General features: G+C 43.8%; 1 protein-coding gene across 1 annotated transcript in view; it reads right to left on the bottom strand.

The window, feature by feature from the left end:
• Positions 1-12,854, bottom strand: part of LOC143982475 (Krueppel-like factor 15) — a 51,583-nt gene extending 38,729 nt beyond the window's left edge. Inside the window, exon 1 of the mRNA XM_077481215.1 lies at positions 12,738-12,854. The gene's annotated coding sequence lies outside the window, so the exon portion shown is untranslated. The remainder of the gene's footprint in view (positions 1-12,737) is intronic.
• Positions 12,855-13,150: the final 296 nt, after the last annotated feature.

Raw genomic sequence — 13,150 nt, 5'->3', positions numbered from 1 at the left:
GAAGCACTGCTGCCAAATCGCATTGCATGCGCTTCGGCAGTGGTGCCCATTCATATCAATGGGCAGGAGTGGTGGAGGAGCGGTATACACCACTCCAAACGTGCTGCTTGCAGGACTTTTTTTTAAAGATCCTGCCAGCGCATCGCCTCAGTGTGAAAGCACTCTGTCTTTCACACAGACTGCAGGGGAGCCATTTTGCAGGCACTTTACAGGCGCTATTTTAGCCCAAAAACGCCTGAAAAACGCCCCAGTGGGAAAGGTGTGTTAGATCAAGGGGGATTAAAAAAAATAAAATAATAATCATAAATAAAAAAGGAAAAAAATAAATAAATAAAATAAAATCGGCCTAACATATCGGCCCAAAAAAATCAGCATCATATATCGGCTATCGGCCGCCATGATTTCTAAATATCGGCATCGGCCAGAGAAAAACCCATATCGGTCGACCTCTACCTAAGAAGGAAAGATTTTTCAGGTCTCATCCATAGCCTTTGGAGTACACCAAAGCTTTTTTTTTTTTTTTTACAGGTTAGGCAATGCAATTTAGCCACTGTGCGGAAACTTTTTTAAGAACCCTCATTTACATTTAGGGAGTAGGTACGTAAACCTTTTTGACATGCCCCGGGGGGGGGGGGGAATTTTAAAGGGGACACAGTTGCAGAAAAACATTCACTTGTATCATTATGTTGCAGCCCAACCAACTAAATGCTTCTTTGTCACCCAGGGCTTAAAGTGGATGTAAACCCAATGTCATTCTTTCTAAACTACTACCACAGGGGTTATCTATAAGGATATACATGCCTCCGGCATGTATCTTTACCTGTCAAATGTCTCCCCTCTGTCTGCTATGAGACCCAAAAAACTGCATATTCTGTGGGTGGGTTTGGAGCTCGGTGGGTGGAGTCGTGATGTCAGTAGACTCCCCGCCCACCTCTACACTCCCCCTTGTCAATATGCATATTCTCCTGTCTATTTCTTAGAGCTATGCGCTCTAACATCCAGTGAAACGACAGGAAAGTAACCACATGACTTCAGCATGCCAAATCATGCTTAGGTGGGGAACATCCAATTCTGGCAGAGCAGCAGAAGAAAGGAGTGGGAGGGAATTAAATATGAATGCATGTCTCTTAGGCTAGTGCATGAGATATGTAAATCACCTGTCAATCACAGCAAGGGGGAGAATTTGACAAAGTTTTTCTCTGTTTGTCAAGATTTATCTCACTGAACAATAAAAGAGGATTGCTCAGAGATGGAATAACTCTTTGTGGCAAGACTGGGCTCAAATGATAGGAAATCTTATACTTTACATTATGACATCAAAAAAATAAAACATTTCGGGTTTACATCCACTTTAAGGTCCACTTTGTTGGTTCTAGCTTGAGGTTTACAGGCATGTTAGTTCATTTAAAAGAGAACTTTTCTCTAACCTGTGCCTGTAAACTATATATAATAGCTTGAAAGATGTATCTTAAAATTTGAAAGGACTACTGTATTAAACTTCTTCTGAAAATAGAACTGGGATGAAAAAGAGATTCAGAAACTGCTTTATTCATTTTGACTGAAGCTGTGGGGTTTGAATATAATGTACAGGAAGCTTTGTTTATTTCCAATGATTTGGAAGTGGTCCCCTCCCTTTGTCAGGTATATTTGGTACAAGTGTTACAATACATGGCATAAACCCATGCAAGCATCTTGCTTCATGCTTGTATTGCACACTACATCATCTGAACTCAAACAAGACACATGGGTCTATTATGTAATGCTCATACAATAGTAATGCTTAGCTGCTAAGACTTCTCTGTTCCCATTTGCCAATGAGTTACCAAAAACCTCCTGGGGGGGGGGGCTAAGAAATTACAAAATTGAAACTCATTAAATATAGAGGAGTTTGTGGAAAACTAGATCTTTAAAACCAGTTTCATGCTTTGCAACATTTAAGCCATTATAATGAACTAATAAAACGGTCAACTTATCTCCCCTCCCAAAGAACAAAAAACACACAATTTTCTAACAACACCTACCCTTTATCAGAGACAGATTCACACAATTACATTCTCAATAGTGTAATCTTTGAGTTGTGAAGAACAAGTACTTTTATTTAAATTTTGCAATAAGCCAAAGTCCTAGTCCTATTGAGCTCATTTACTGTATATTAACCTCCTCAGTTACTTCAATAAGACAACATTCAACTGTCCTTTGCCGTGTCTTTGTTTACAGCTTCTGTTGCTTTCCTCTGCAATGCCAATGGCATCTATGGAAGTGAAACCATACAACTGTGTTGACATTAGTGCTATTTTAATGAAAGTTCTGGTCAGCAAATAGTAGCCTTATGGATTTATTTATACAGCCCTTGTAGCTTTGACGAAAATTATATTGTTTAACATCTCCCAGCAGTCACCTCATCCAAAATACAAATGTCAAACATTTCCAAGCAGCATTCATAGGTAAGATACATGGATGAATAAAATGTAATCTCTCCCAAAAATGTTCACTTCACTTGAGGCAGAGTGGAACTTCTGCTTTAAGCACTCCTGACCCCCTGACTTGCCACATTTGGCATGTCTTTTTTTTCTTTATTTTAGAGTGGGACTTCCTGTCCCACTTCCTTCTTCCTGCACTTGGCTGCCTAGGCGACTCCTCCTCTCCCCCTATGCAGCCTCTCCCTGCCAATAATTTTCTGGGACACGTGACAGGTCCCAGAAGATTGCCTGGCCACTAGCAGAGCGCAGCATGACTCACGCATGCACAGTGGTAGGGTACCCACAGTGGCTATGACAGCACCGTAGGAGAGGAGCGGGGCTCCGGGCGGTCGCATTTCTGGACCATTGGACAGGTGAGTGTCTGTTTATTAAAAATCAGCAGCTATACTTTTTGTAGCCGCCAACTTTTAATAAACTAAAAAATGTGTGGTACTCCGCTTTAACAGTTGCTAGGTAGCAAGAGAGAAATTTTCCACCCCATTGTTGACTGTCACTATGTGTTGCTTACATTATCTAAGGAACAAGCATAACATTTCACCTAGTTACCTTTAAATAGAAACATGGTTGCACAAGAAACCTGAACAAAAATGCTGTAGAAAATGGAGGATTTTTACAGCATCCAAAACACGCCATTGCATATGAATAAGCTGCAGCTCATTTAAGTTCTGATTCCCGCACTGCATTCACTAAAAACTATGTTTTCCTATAGCGTAAAATATTTTAGGGAAGTCGCTACTATTTATACATTAGAGGTTAATGGTTTACTCTAGTATATATATTTTTGGGGTATAAATTGATTTAATTATTTTTATACTGAATTCATATGTGTTAATATTTATTTAATATTCATCAGTGGGTTTCATCAACACTTTATTATTGATGTCACCATGGATCATTTGATTTAAGAGGTAAATTCATTGACTAGATTTTATTGTGGATGAAATTGTGACATATCACTTTAGTGTTTTAATTACTGCCCGATGTACAAACAGTGGGAGGATTAAACAGCGTGACCTCCTGTGTAAAAAAAATAAAATAAAATGGGACCCGAGTGCAGCTGCTGATTTAGTGTTCCATTATTATATTTTAATCGATAGAAGAGATGGCCCTACTTTCCCTCTATTTCCTTCCTTTACGAAGTCCAGTTTTGGATACCTACATCCCCTGCAGCACAATGTGGTTCCTTCCTATTGACCCCCACATCACTACAGGACCCAGCAGTGACTCAAGGCTTGGAGAACTTGGCACTCTTGGAAGTGTTGAATGCTGAAGAGACAGGCAGAGGCTACAGTTCTGGAATTAAAACGAGAAGTACAGCCAAAGCTCGTTTTGGCTGTACTTCTCCTGTGGATCATGGGAGTGCAGTTCGTTATGGAGTTGGTCCAGGCTCTGCGTCATCACAACCATGGAGTCCAGATCCGCTTAGATCCCTGGACTGACACCCAACTCAGCCTCTCAGCGAGCCACTGAAAGCTTGAGCTGGCTGCTCCCACCCCCTCCACAGCCCAGGTAGTATGAATCACATGAAAATTGCCCACACAAAATCGTGAGCTCAGGAGTGCGAGTTCCCACAGAGAAAGTGTGAATGGGGCCTCAAGGAGGTAGGACACATTAGCTACTGACATACGAAAAAGAAGGCACCAACTTGGCTCCATTCTCCAACCAGGGAAAACATTTTTTTTTCCAACAACAGAAACAGTCAAGCAGGCTGATAAAAGGATCATCAAGGCAAAATCATGACACAGGTTCTTTATAATAAACAAATAGTACACATACACACATATACAGTATAAACGTAAGGAACTGGCTGGCAGGATTGTGAGCAGTATATATGCGTCACCTACAAATGGCGAGTGGCTGCAGGTTTGCACTGGTGTGGGTCCTAGAGGCCAAAGTCTTTGGAAGGGATAAAGCCTCTATTACTAGGTCCTCATCTCAGCCAAAGCATGACCTCATTTTTTCTCAGCTGTGCACAGGCCTTTTTCTATGCGAGCTGACTAAGGCTCTGTCTCATTCTCTCTGCTGTGAGAGCCAGCTGCTGGGTGAAAAGGCTGAGGACTAACAGAACACTATTAAGGTACACATGCTGTCTCTTGAGAAATCCATTAGGGGCCACCTTGCTAGTTAGGAACTGACATAAGTTTAGTCAGTGGCTTGGCCTAGCAGTTTTGTTTTATGCTTTGGACTTACTGTACAAAGCATTGGATTGAATAAGTAGCCACATGATTTTACATAGGATCCTGCTAGCAATAAGATCCTATGTAAAATCTTGTCTATACACATATAATGTTCATGCTGTGTATAAACGTATCCTACTGGTTACTAGCGACAGTATTTCCCCAGCACACTACGAATATCCAGAATGGGTTCAAAGATTTTTTTCAACTTTCACATCATAACTGTAACGACGTTTCGGAGCCTCTCTGGACTCCTTCATCAGGCATGTATTTGTTTATACAGGACACGGGTCCTGTATAAACAAATAGGGCTGCCCCCAAGTATGTACATATACATGCATATACAGTATATACTTTGTGTTCACATGCCTAAAGAAGGGGTCCTGCGGGGCTCCGAAACGTGTCGGTTATTATGATGTGATTACTGAATACCTTCATCTACATTCACGAAAATTTAGCAGGAATGTGTGCATTGGAAATCGTGTGTTTAGACCACTGGCTACTAGGACACAGATGGCCCCAGACATCTAACAGGCAGCCCCTATCACGCAAAATCATAGTGGACACTTTTTCTTCAAATGGAGACTTCTGGTGAATAGAGCTGCATTCTGGTGTCATGGGCAATGGGAAAGGTACGTTTTTGCTTGCTTCTTTTCTAGTATGGATATTTTAATACCTAATGACAAGATCACTGTATAACGTTATTAAACTAACAACCTGTCATGTAAAAACATGGAAGCTCCCATTATTGCACTCTATTTGAAAAACAAAAATGGTAGTTGTATGACTGTCTTTTTTTCAAAACTTGGAGCTACTGGCCAACAACAAATATGCATACAGTACAAGGACTTATAATTATATCCTGGTGCCTGAATCCGGCAGTATACATGATGTAGTAGCTCTGTCTTCTACCAAGCATTAGGATAAATAAAACACTTATGCCGCGTACACACGACCAAACTTTCTGGTAGAAAAGGTCAGACGGAATCATTCCATCGGATATTACGATCGTGTGTGGGCTTCATCTGTCTTTTTTCTTCAAAAATTCTGACAGATCTAGATATAGAACATGTTTCAAATCTGTCGCATGGAATCAATTTCTATCGGGAAAACCGTTCGTCTGTATGCTAGTCCGACGGGCCAAATACAACGAATGGGCAGCTATTGGCTACTGAACTTCCTTTTCTAGTCCCGTCGTACGTCATCACGTTTAAAACGAACAAACTTCGGTCCGTTTGTGTGTGGGAAAGTCCGTTCGGTTGGAGGTTCATCGTAACTCAGTCGAAAGTCCATCAAAACTCCATCGGGAAGACCGTCTGACCTTTTCTGACAGAAAGTCGGGTCATGTGTACGTGGCATTAGGGGCAATACACACTTTGAAAATCTGTTGCGGTCTGTTATTGTGTGTTACTTTGTGAGTTATTATGTGCTTTGTTTAAGCAGCCCATTTATTACGAATGAGATGCCAGCACATCACAAACAGATCATTTGCAATAACAACACATAAAGTGGGTGCATTGCAGCAAAGTGTACTCCCACAATGCACAAGTGTGAATGGGCCCCAGGCAAGCACCCTCATTCTCATAACTAAAACACACGTGTAGCAAGATTAGAATACAGTATGCTGCCATATTGAGGTACCAGTATAGGAAAATTAAATTATGCAGGTCATCGCACTGTGTTTGAATAGGGCCTAAAGAAAAAGAGCCCTTTCAGACCTAACTGATCCCACTCTCCCCTCTACAGATGCATATCTACTTAGATTTGAGAGTTGTGGCCTCTGATGTTTGTTTACAACCAGCTAAATGCCTCCCTACCCTGGCCGGAACCTACACACTACAGCCCCAAAGACTTTTGGGGGGACATCTCCCAGCTAGAAAACTACCTACCTTTAGCCAGAAGTCTATGAGGCTGTACTGTACAAGTGAATTTCATCGCTGGATGTAAACAAACACCAACATTATTAGATGTCGGTAAATTTGCATCTGTGGAGAGGGAGAGTGGGATCGGTTAAATCAGCTTAAAAGGGGCAAATAGGATAGATGCACTTTGTCTAAAAGTGTATTTATTCTTTAAGCTTTTAAAAAGAAAAAGACAAGCATCCTCAATCTATAGTGATTTCTGGTGCTTTGGTTAAGAGGGAAGAGCAATTATCACATTTATGATGCCATGACAGCTTAAAGGGGTTGTAAAGGCAAAAGTTTTTTCACCTTAATGCATTCTATGCATTAAGGTGAAAAAACATCCGACAATAACGCCCCCCCCCCCCCCCCCCCGTTTTACTTACCAGACCCCTTGAAAGTCCCGCACTCGCCCCCAACATCCTCTTCGCCACTGGCCGTTGATTGGCTAGAGGGGATGGATTGAAAGCGCAGCCACTGGCTCGCCCTGCTGTCAATCACATCCAATGACGCGGCATGGGGGCGGGGCCAAGTGATACAGTGAGTGGCTATGGCCGCCAGGTGTATCACGAGAGCGCGCCCGCAAGCACTCCACACCATGCGAGGGAGCTCGCATGAAGTTGTGGAGTCTTTGCGGGAGAGAGGAGCGACAGCCACCGAGGGACCCCAGAAGAGCAGGTTCGGGGCCACTCTGTGCAAAACGAGCTGCACAGTGGAGGGAAGTAGAATATGTTTGTTATTTTAAAAAAAATAAAAATGCCTTTAGTGATCCTTTAAGGAAAAGGAGGTTCTAATCTAAGCCTTTCACATTCTACCAAACGTTAAAACTGAACTCCAGGAAAGATCTTTATTCCATAGTTACATTGGTCCACCTTGGCACACATAAGTTTGCTTATCTCATACCTAATGCAGTGTTGGGGAAGCTGACATTCACTGTATACCTGGTATTAATATAGTGATAAGCACCATACTCATGGGTCCTGTGTGGCTTCACCTCTGCCAACCTACCACAGGGCAAACATGCTCAGCAGGACACCTTGTGTCTTTTTCAATGAATACATGACATTCTCTGATTGGACGAGGTGGAGATCATGAAGCGACTGTTCTGCCTCTCCATCTCATCCAATCAGAGAACAACTTATATTTATTGAAAGAAATACAAGGTGGTTTGTGAATGGCGGTAAGGCCTTGTGCTGCAGTGGTGCTTTGCTGGCGGTTTTAACCCTTTTTCGGCTGCTAGCGGGGGTTAAAACTCGGTAAAACGATGGTAAAGCGACTCTAAAAATAGCGGCGATTTACCACCAACGCCCGCACCGCCCCAGTGTGAAAGGGGCCTTACTCTTGCTGGATTTTGCTTCTAATCCCCTTGTAGAGGCTGCCATTTGTGAATGGACATTTTGTGATTACACAACCCATCACATTGTTATAATCTTTTTATATGGACTATGAACTTAAAGACCAATGAATAAATGGTTGTGGAACGAATCATCTGAGCTTCCATTATTTCTTATGAGGAAATTCACTTTGATATGAGTGCTTTGGATTACAAGCATGTTTATGGAACAAATTATGCTCGCAATCCATGGTTTTACTGTACTTACATTATGCCAAGTTGAACCAATGTAACTATGCAAAAAAAGATCATAATTAATGCTGAAAGTGGAACTAAGTCCTCTAATCCGTTACAGCCAAGGAAGCCGCCATCTTATCCTTTTGCTTGATCTGAAGTTGTCATGTGATTAGTTATGACACCAGCCATTTGATGGCTTGACAGTAGGGTTGAGAGCTGGCATAAGCACAGTAACTGTGATAGTTATTATTCACTGGATTCCTTCAATGGAACTGCCACCAGCAAGCAATATAACCACTGCATCGCCGGAAGGTGGAGGCGAGTGTTTTTGAGGGTGTAATTCTACTTTAAACTAGTGGATTTTGTTCCACTTTAAAAAGGTATTTATTTTGTTAGAATTAGATTGATTAGAGTGGAGAGGGATTAGAAAGCTTGTCAGTTTTTATTGTCTGTGTCCACATTAGTGAGATTCACCTGCTCTATTTGCCCTGTTTACCATTATCATTGAAAGTAAAAGAAAATCCTAAATTTTGGGTTGAAAAGTAATAGAGGGGAATGAGGACACTAGTTCTGGTGCCCTGGGGGTTGCCAAGGAATTCCCTTAATTTTCAGGGATTTCCTCACACTTTCTGTTTTGGCTATGGGACAGCAAGTGAAGGGAAATCTCCACAATGGGACATAGACTAATGGAACGTTTTAACCACCATCTATCTAGCTTTGCTTTTATTTATACTTTTATGGGTTCTGGACTTTTCACTTGGACATATGCATATTTGACATATATGACGGAGTTAGCAGAAGATCCTGCAAAAATAAAATAAAAAAAGAGCCTTAAGTATTTACATTTAGATACATACAATTCTTCTATCATTCCAATGAATGACTACACATGTATACGTTTATAAGCATAGATGCAGCTGCGTATAGGCTCATTGATTACTATGGTGCTGCATTTAGATGGGCACAAAACTATATGCTGTGCACATCTAAATTCAGTGTTTTTTCTGCCTGTGTGAATGAGTACCAAGGGCTCATTCACATGTGCATAAAGTATTTTCTGCACAGGTTCTTGTAGGCAGAGCTAGAAGATCCTGCGTAAAACACACATGCCTACAGTACTCATGTTTATATGTGTACAACTCTTCCAATGACTTTGCACACACAAAAAAACAACAAAAAATAAAATAAAAATCATACTTGCCTATATGGCTGCAGGATTGATCCAATGCTGCAGCTGTCCTCTGCTGGCTCAAAGACAGAGAACTGAATGATCACATGACCACTGATAGCTCAGATGCTCTATCCCTCCAGCGCTCATTGGAGTGCTGCTCTGTGCAAAGGCAAGAGCGGCTGGCTCAGGCTTTCAGCAGCGGAATGAAAGGCAGAGACAGCTACCAATTAGGCATCTGGCTGGATCCTGACAATATGATCAGGATTCTTCCAGAGCTTGGACCAGCCAACATCACACTGTAGCTGAATCTGGGTCACAGGAGAGCAGAACTAAGTGCAGTTCTGTGACCCATGTAAGAAGTATGACCAACAAAACCTGCTGCCATACTTCTCCAAGGCCCCATTCACGCAACAGGATTCTCACACAATTCTGTGCACATAGGGCCAGCCCATTTACTTGAATAGGCTGTCCTATGTGCGTTTTGGCTCTCAAAAAGAAGCTCCTGCTCCTTTTTGGGCAATGAGCTTCAAATGGCGCAATTTGCTGTGTTGCATGAAGGAATAGCATCACATTTGAAAAGTTGTTGTGCATTGATTACCATTCTGCCCACAATTCCAAATCGCAAACTGTAAGTGGAGCCTGAGTGTACTTACACACAGGATCTGATTTACTTAGACTGAAGCGTGCAAAATCTGGTGCAGCTCTGCATAGAAACCAATTCGCTTCCAGGTTGTTGTTTTTTGCCAAAGTTTGAAAGAGAAGTTTGGCTTTTTTTTTTACATTATACTTATCTAGGTGGATACAGCATTGATCCAATCCAATGATTGCTCAGTTCTCTGCGCTGCTCTGAGCAAAGAGACATGACTGTCAGTCTACAGCTCTCTGTTCTGTCCCCCCTGCTCACTGGAACGCTGGGCTGTGAAGGGGGCAGCAGTGGCTCGCCGAGAGGCTGAGCCAAGTGCCAGTGTTCTGTCATATAGTGCAGATTGTCAGATAATGCATCAGATGATCTGCGCATGCACAGTAGGTAGTGCCACTCCAGCTGATCTCCCAATCAGCTAGTGTGACGTCAACACTGTGCATACGCAGATCGTCTGAGACATTACCCAACGATTAGCAAAATGTGGAGGCAGAATCAGTGTTATTTCAGCTGCATGTCATGTTCCTTGCCAGATCGGAGATTATAAAGTGTGCGTTTTCAGCACAATGGGCTGAAACCTGCTGCTGCTTCCCCCTGGATGATTTTTAGGGCAGTCTGCCATCCATTAAAGACTCTAGCTCTACCTTCCCAGGACTTCCTTCCATCGGATACTGAGCATCAGGTTAATATGTGCAGAGAGAGTGAGACAGTGATGATCAGATTCTGCCTCCGCGCTTTGCTGATTGTCAGATAACACCTCTGATGATCTGTGCATGCGCAGTGCTGATGTCACACCAGCTGATCAGCATATAGAGTTGCCGCCTCATCCCTTTAAACCCAAACACATATGAATTACACAGGTCCTGAGGTTCTTAATGCATGCAAGCACAGTGGTCATCAACCCTGTCCCCAGCGCCCACTAACAGGCCAGGTTTGCAAGATAACTGAAATACACCACAGATGATAAAATTTGCTGCTCAGTGATTGTAGTATTCTAGTCTGCATCTCCCCAAGGTAATACATAAAACCTGGCCTGTCAGTGGGCCCTGAGGACAGGGTTGGTGACCACTGGTGTAGTGGGTAGCACTCTTAGCTAGTAGTAAAAAGGGTCGCTGGTTTCAATCCCAAGACACTACCTGCCTGGAGTTTGCATGGTCTCCTCTGTGCCTGTATGGGTTTCCTCAGAGTATGCCAGTTTCCTCCCACACTCCAAAGACATGCTGGTAGGTTAATTGGCTTTTGTCTAAATTGGCCTTAGTATATGAATGTGAGTTAGGGACCTTGGATTGTAAGCTCCTTGAGGGTAGAGACTGATGTGAATGTACAATGTATATGTAAAAGCGTTGTGTAAATTGACGGCACTATAGCAGTAGCTTAAATAATAATAAGGCACTATGAGGGTTATTTACGAAAGGCAAATCCACTTTGCACTGAAAGTGCAGTCGCTCTAAAGCTAAGGGATAGATCTGAAATGAGTGGAAGCTCTGCTGATTTTTTCATCCAGTCATGTGCAAGCAAAAATTCTGTTTTTTTAGTTTCCTTGCATGTCCCCCTCGGATCTACAGCGACTTTACTTCCAAATGCAATTTCAGTGCAAAGTGGATTTTCCTTTAGGCTAGGTTCACACCGGAGCGATGCGGGAACGCCGCGAATCCGCTGCGTTTTCCCGCATCGCATGCCTCCCGTCGGCAGTTCACACTGCCCTATGCGGACTGCTGGGAGTGTCAATGAAATCTTAATGACACCCCCAGATCAGTCCGCATATCGCCGTGCGATCTGCAAACTCGGACAGGAATCGGATCGCATGGTGTGAACACCCATGCGATCCGATTCTGCTGCGGACCAAAAAAAAGGGTCCCGTGCGAGTTTGCGGTGGGTGCGATGCGAATTCAGCCATACTATCTGTATGGCTGAACTCGCATCGCACAGAGATCGGATGTGATTTGCACTGCAGTGCGGTGCGAATCACATCCGGGTCTCCCACCCACTGCGGTGTGAACCCAGCCTTAGTAAACAACCCACTATGCGAGTTTAATTAATAATGCCTCAATCAGCCACAGAACCTGCATAATTAATATGTGTTCAGGTTTAAAGGGATGAGGTGGCAACCCTATTGGCAGACCAGCTGGAGTGACACTACGCACTGCACACGTGCAGGTTGTTGGAGACATTATCCAATGATGTGCCCTATTCCACAGAACACAGGTCCAGGCTCCCTTTTGTTTTGGTTGAAATTGATGGACTTGTGTCTTTTTTCAACCAAACTATGTGATCCAGACTATATAGTCCCGATTTTTCACCAGCTCTGTGACATCAGAGTGCAGAAGGAAGTGCATTCCTGCGATTCACAGAAGTACAGCTTCTCCTCTCATCTAACGTTAGAAGCTGATTGGCTTCCACTCTCCAGTATTAGTAAACCAAGCCCACAGTGTTTCATGTGCCCTTAGAAAGGTTGTGTCTGGAGTTCCCCTTTAGTTCAGGACACGCCCACCTCAGTTCCCCGGAGACTGTGAAGAAGACTCCAGACTGGTATAAAGTGAGCCCAGCACATTCCTACGGCCTTCCCAAGCAGTGTCCCACAAGTAGATGTCACCTTCGGGTCACACAGAGCCTCCTATCCACACACATGTACGGACTGAGGAGTGGGTGTGGCCACATACTAGCACGCGCTGTGGAAAATGTCAACACGTCAACTTCCATCTCCCCAACAAAGTACGGGCTTCCAGCCCGAGCCGAGAACGTCGTCACCCCCAGCCGGACGAGCTCTCCCCACAGCGGCCCCATTTCCGGGTTCTCACCTGTCGGACAGCGCCGTCCCCCGTGCTACCCCCGGGCCCGCATGGCGCTGCCGCAGCTCATGTCTACCATGCTGGCATTCAGCACTCACATGACTGGGGGAGGCTCGATCACCAGACCCGCGCGCCGATTGGTGGCGGCTACGGGGGCTCGGCCGCCGTATTCGCTTCTCATTGGCTGCCGTGTTAAAAGGGCTCGACTTCGCTCTGCATTGTGACGTCAGGACAGAAGTGGCGGTGAAACGGGTGGCTAACCGTGCGGTTTAGTGAGGTGTTGGTACGGGTCCCCAATGTAACCGGGCGGGCGAGTCATTTCATGAGGGCTGACTGATACACCGACATAAAGTTGTAGGCAGTGCGAGGAGGGGGCGGGGCCTAGAGTGCCCAGTCACAGTGTACGTATAGCAGTGGGATGG

This window comes from Lithobates pipiens, unplaced genomic scaffold, assembly GCF_037356315.1.
Source record: "Lithobates pipiens isolate NorthernLeopardFrog02 unplaced genomic scaffold, aLitPip1_a1.2 Scaffold_16, whole genome shotgun sequence".
Lineage (NCBI taxonomy): Eukaryota > Metazoa > Chordata > Amphibia > Anura > Ranidae > Lithobates > Lithobates pipiens.
The sequence above is the reverse complement of the archived record's forward strand: the minus strand, read 5'-3'. Positions and strand labels throughout refer to the sequence as shown.